We start from the raw sequence: 6,233 nt of genomic DNA on the forward strand, positions 1-6,233 counted from the left end.
CTACTCCACTACAATTCAGAGGTTAACCTGGTATTTTTACTCCACTACATTTAGTTTAGTTACTTTGCAGATTCTGATTAATGATGTGGAATATAAACAACCCTTAAAGCAGACTTTAGTTACACCTGAATACAATTCAGGGAAGGTGATTGTCAAGTGCCAACAATCAGGAGAGATATTTGATAGTTGGTGCTTGAGAAGACTAAACATTTATCTGCAGATCTTTATAAAGTATATTCATTACTCGTTATTCTCTACTAATAGTTAATTAAAAACTGTATAATGGCTATTTTGCATATCCCTTTCAAGATTTCAAGGTTTTCTAAGGTGTATTGATCTTATACACAACTTGGGTCGCAGGTTCCTCAACAGACATCTATCAATATGTGTGTACTGTATACCTCCACCATTAAACTGTCATATTCTGCACATTTCTTATTCTATCTACATACATAAGAGTATAATTAATGTGTATAATATCATTTAAAATAAGTGTTTCAACATAGTTAACATTGCAGGAAAGCAATATTTTAGACGTTAAGTACTTTGTCAGGCTTAATATTCATCTGTAGATAGATACCCCCAGAGCTTTTTTCTTGTTTAAAAGAAGACCTTAACCTAAAGTATTTTTTAATGTGTTAATAAAGGTTAATTCGTTTTTCTGTTTTGCACATCCTCCTATTAATATCTTTGTACATCCAGCACTAAACTGTTTTATTGTAGAGATCACTTAGTATCTTCTTGACTTTTTATATTCTATATTTCTATCATTGACCTTCTACTTTCCCCCTATGAAAGTATGTACTCTTAATATTGTTTTGATCAAATAAGATTATTCAACAAAAATAATTCAATAACATGCTTTAACCACTAGGCGGTGCACACAAGGTACACACAGCATACTAATAATAACTTTGTATTATTAGTGTAGACACTTATTTATAACATCTGAAGATGTGTAGTTTTATTCATGTTTTTACATAATTTTACAGGATATTGCTATACTATTTCTCTTGTTTTACTTCTACACATTAATATCTGATTTGTAAAACATCACAGACAGAAAGGCATAGGCTATCCGTCATTTAATAGTAAGCTATTGAAATTGTGATTCCATAGATGTGTCTCCCATCACCCAAATCCCCTGACTATTCTATCAACTCAGTATTTAGATTCTTATATTCAAAGAAAATCAGTAATATCTTTAGTCCTTTTTTATCAGCTGTGCACCGTTATGGTGTAAATATAACCTATATACCAATTGGATCAAATATAAAAGTCAGCCGAATTACTATTGATACTGCAAGGAGACGTATTTTGTGAAAAGAAATTGAAGATGTTGTTTAATTGTTGATATATTTATGATCCACGTCAAGTATTCAGTTTTGGCAGCAGTTCTCCTGTTTGTCTCTCTCTATAAATAAAGAATTACGGCAGATGTGTAATATGTAATGCAGCCGAACCGTGTATTACAATGCCGTTATGTGATGACTTCCAAAGAGAAAAGCAAGCACACTCTGAATTAGGTATTATTTTATTTTTCGTTGTCGAATATCATATCTCCATATCATATCAACACCATATCCCAGCGTGCATTGCGGCTAAAACATCCAATCAACAAGCTTCAAGCTGAGGATCTTGGGTAATCAGTTTAGTGGGTTTGTGGTGTGTATCGCTCAAAATGTCCCGTCTGTTTCCGGTGACTTTATTTACGGCTAAAAAGCCCAAGATTATAGAATTAAATGAATAAATAAAAACAAGGATAATTGTGTGTTATTGTTGAGTAAATAACAGTGTGTTATTTAGAAAAGAATAATAAATTAGAAGGAAAAGATTTTAAAAAATACAGATTTCAGTATTTTGAGGCTCTGAGCCCCATTTCTTTTCCTCACAGACGGAAAAAAAGTCCGACATTATACGATTTAAAATAAAAACAAATAAATAAAAGATAAAACACTGGCATATAATTTACGTTAGAATAAATAGAATGGTTTTGAATAATAGATGAGAGTAAATCTACTTCACTTTACAGCCCCGCCCACTTTTGGGGAAACCAGCGCTGTCATTTGAACGGCGATCAAGCCTGAACTCACAGAGCTCTTCTGTTACTGTCCTTTCTTCTTAGAGGAAGTACATAAACACGTAACTCTGGATTTGTTTTAATGTTTGAGGTGCAATAAACGACACAGCAGCTTTTTGGCATGTTAAAACTATTATGTTCTGCCTCGCACATGAGAGTAACAGCTGGCGAAATTACAGCCTCGCCTACTGATTTTAATTTAACCATATATCGAGCCCGATTGTCGATTTCAAAGGTGTGCTCTAAAATGATATTTATAAATAACTAATTATCATTATTATAAGCAAGACAATCAATGGCAAAGATATGTAGAAAATAAACGTATTTAAATTACATTCATAACTAACGTAACGTGGAAGAAAATATGCTTCTAGAAGATATGTAGAAAATAAACGTATTTGAGATACGTTCATAACTAACGTAACGTGGGAGAAAATACGTTTCTAGCTAAACGTAATTGAGAATGCAGTTTAGTTCTGTGGGAACGTAATTTTTAGGAGACAGGGTTGCAGAACGGACACAATGTTTTTATTGAAGAATAAATAAACAATCTTAAATAAGGTAATAATAAATCATCACCTTCCTGCCTGCCTAAATAACGAAATGTGTGAGTTGTTTTTTACATGATAATTCCAGTATTTTCAATCTGCGATTAAACCTCCATATTATTTCATCCTTAGTGTATCCAAGGCATGAGAAGTAGTCACTGGGCCACGGTTACTGAGTTGAATCTCCTCCAGCAGACAGCAGGGTCGGCTGTTTCTTTTCACATTTTGGGGGTCACAGAGCATGATGGAGGGGTGGAGTGCCAGTACATTATCTTCCTCCTTCAGAGTTCCCGGGTTTTCCAAGTGTGTGTCTGTGTGTGTGTGTGTGTGTGTGTGTGTGTGTGTGTGTGTGTGTGTGTGTGTGTGTGTGTGTGCGCGCGCGCGCGCATGTGTGTTCTCCATAGGCTGCTCTATGGTCGCTTAGCAACCCTGGCTGGAGTGGGGGTGGGAAGAGAGTGAAGCACCACAGGTCAACAGAGACAGACACTCACAAGCAGTGCTGCGTCTGGTTGGACACATCGGTGCTCCTGATGAATGATGCTGATCATTATCACGTTGAGCGGCTGTGGGCCTGAATTTTGCCTTAAAGTCCACTCCCTCCATCTGCAGAAATCCATTTGGCTATATTAAAAGCTATGTTTGAGATTATACTTTGTATCTGGTAAGAGAGATATCTGGGGGATTTTGGGTGTGACCAATGTTAAACTGATTTTGGTTTTAAATGTTTGAGCTGCTTTCCAATGTAGGCCTATAAAGAATAATTATATTACAATATCCTATTACCTTAAATGATCAACTGAGTACATGAAGTGTTTTACCCAAAAAAAATCAAACAATCAGCCTTATTGTGTATATTGTTGAGATAACAATACTGGTAATTGCTTTTCTTTATTATATTAACAAAGTTCATAGATACATTTCTTGAGTCTCTTGAGTTGCCATGAGCTTATGCCACAACAAACTCAAAATAATAAAAATACTTACAATGCCCTCAAAATTGTTCTTAAGTACAGTACTTAAGTAGCTACATCTACTTAGTCACTTTACATCCCTGTCTACAGCAAAGGGTGAAAGTGATGCTTGGAATGGTGGGTGGTCAGCTTCAATGTCACCAAGGTAACAGGGCTGGCCCCGAGGCCAAGACTTCACAGCTGGATGGCAGACAGACCGGAAAACCACTGTCAGGTTAACAAGGACAAGCTGCAGAGGATTTACTGTCCCTGGAAAACCTGCCACATGCAGGGATGATGAGGATGTTTACTGTGGTAAAGAAGGGACTATGATGATGAGGGTTTGACACTGTGAGAGGGAGGACAGTCAGTGTCTACCTACTGTATCTGCTTTTGCCTACTTTCAATAAGATCTTATTTTATTAATTGCTACCATTTAAAAGTGGACAAGCCAGAGTTTAAAGGTTAGTGACATTGTTATGTATCTTCTAGAAGCACTGCGCCCCAACATGTAAGGTTAGCTAAGTAACTAGCTATCTCTCTGCTAGCACGTTAGCCATAGCAATGCCATACGGCTAACCACTCTCAATGGTTGTCAAGTTAATACTCTTTGTTTCGGAGCGAGTTTTTAGACCTCAAAATTGTTTAATGCAGATTTAAGTCTACATAATAGTAATTTCTGTAGGTTAAAGTGTTATAAAATGTAGCTTTCTATGGGTTGAATATTGCCAAAAAGTCGTACTTCCGGATAGCTTAACTTTAAATGCTAATCAGACTGTGGTGTTGCAGCAGGTGTTTTCCACATGGGGTTTCCATTCCACATCAAAGGAGAAAAAACGGATTAAATCCTGTGCATGCTGTATTATTATATTATCCTGTGCATGCTGTATTATTATATTATCCTGTGCATGCTGTATTATTATATTATCCTGTGCATGCTGTATTATTATATTATCCTGTGCATGCTGTATTATTATATTATCCTGTGCATGCTGAATTATTATATTATCATGTGCAAGCTGCATAATTGTACCTTCTTATTGTCTCTATCCATCTCTCTGTCTATATATCAGCTGAGATATTAGCTATCTATTAGAATCATAATCAGACTTTTGCCAAGTAGGTTATCACACACAGTGAATTTACTTTGGTTTATTGGAGCACACCATAGGTGCACACACACAACACAAGATAACACATTAAGAATAATGTATTATTATAAAACATATTTAGAAATAAAAATGTGCAGCAGATACATTAATAATATATAAGAATACAATAAAATGGGACAAAATACCAAAAATAATGAAAAACAAAACTAAATATGTATTGTATTTTGTCTCTCTCTCCTTTTGCTTTAGGTTTGGCAAATGGGTCAGATCTTACACTGGTGGCACCTTCAGTCAGAGCTGAACACCAAACCGTATGGGTTTATGGATTTAACCAGAGGGGGATTTTTGTGGCATATGGTTGAGGTGAATGGGTAGAGAGACGTGCAGGTAGAACAGTAGCTATAGATGGGAAACAGTGGGTGGGTTTTCGGGAGCTTTGTGGTGGATGTTAGGCTGGCGGGGGGTAGTTAGAAGGGCAGATATGCCAGTGGAGCATTGCCCATCATTAGTAATAGTTGGGGGAGGGTGATGCTGGCAGTCTTGGAGTAAGTCAGATAAACAGCTCTTCTTGTTCCCTGCTGTGGGGGGGTTTACAGCCTGGTGGCAGACAGCCAGCACCAGTGATGGCACCAACTGTCCCTGGCAGCCCCTCACACTCTGCAGACTGAAACCTGTGTGTGTGTGAATTTAAGGATTGCTATTACAGTTAGTATTCACTTCTGGTCCCTTTTTTTTTAGCTATGTGCTTGAACTATTTATCATATTATTAATACGGATAGGCTAATTTATAATGTTGATATACCATTGCAATATGGCAAATGAATGCAAGATCCCATATAAAGTAATCAAACTATATGCAAAGAAGGGAAGGGTGATTTAAAACAGAAAGTCTTTATCCTGCTCAGTCTTGTTTTGATTATATATGCTACCAACTTGAGCTTGAATGATAAAACAGATTAGTAAAGTGTTTTTTTAATTTTTTTTAAATGTATTACAAAATAATTGTACATATTTAAACTGATAGTAAAGTATGTTTTTAGCCTTAAGTTATGGAGCATTAGTCAGACAAAAAAACATTTTGAACATGTCAACTTGGTCACAACTGATAAATTCAAAAAGTTGAGGATACAGTCGGAAATGAAAGCGCAAAAGGCGTTGTTTCCAAACTTATTTTTAACAAGTTAAACAGCAGAAATACATAGACCCTTAACTTCACAATACTATATTGTGATGTGAAAACTCTCTATTGATAATCTAATTATTTCCCAGTCATATCCCCAATGCAGACAGTTTAGATTCGGCTGTGTATGAAAGTAAGTGTGTGCGTGTGTGTTTTCTCAGTGCTAATTGAATTATGTCTCCAGGTGATTCCTCGAGTGGTAACTGTACTGTGATTCACATTCAGCACTCAGTCAAGCAAAAATCCCCTCTCCTGCTCTCTCTGCTTTCTCTCCCATCAGTCACAACTCTCTGTTTCTTTATCATATTTAATCACCTGCAGTCAGTGGCCAGGCAGATCTCAGCTCTGTGACGATTGGCTGCG

The sequence above is a fragment of the Pseudochaenichthys georgianus genome, chromosome 10, assembly GCF_902827115.2.
Source record: "Pseudochaenichthys georgianus chromosome 10, fPseGeo1.2, whole genome shotgun sequence".
In the NCBI taxonomy this organism is placed as follows: Eukaryota; Metazoa; Chordata; class Actinopteri; order Perciformes; family Channichthyidae; genus Pseudochaenichthys; species Pseudochaenichthys georgianus.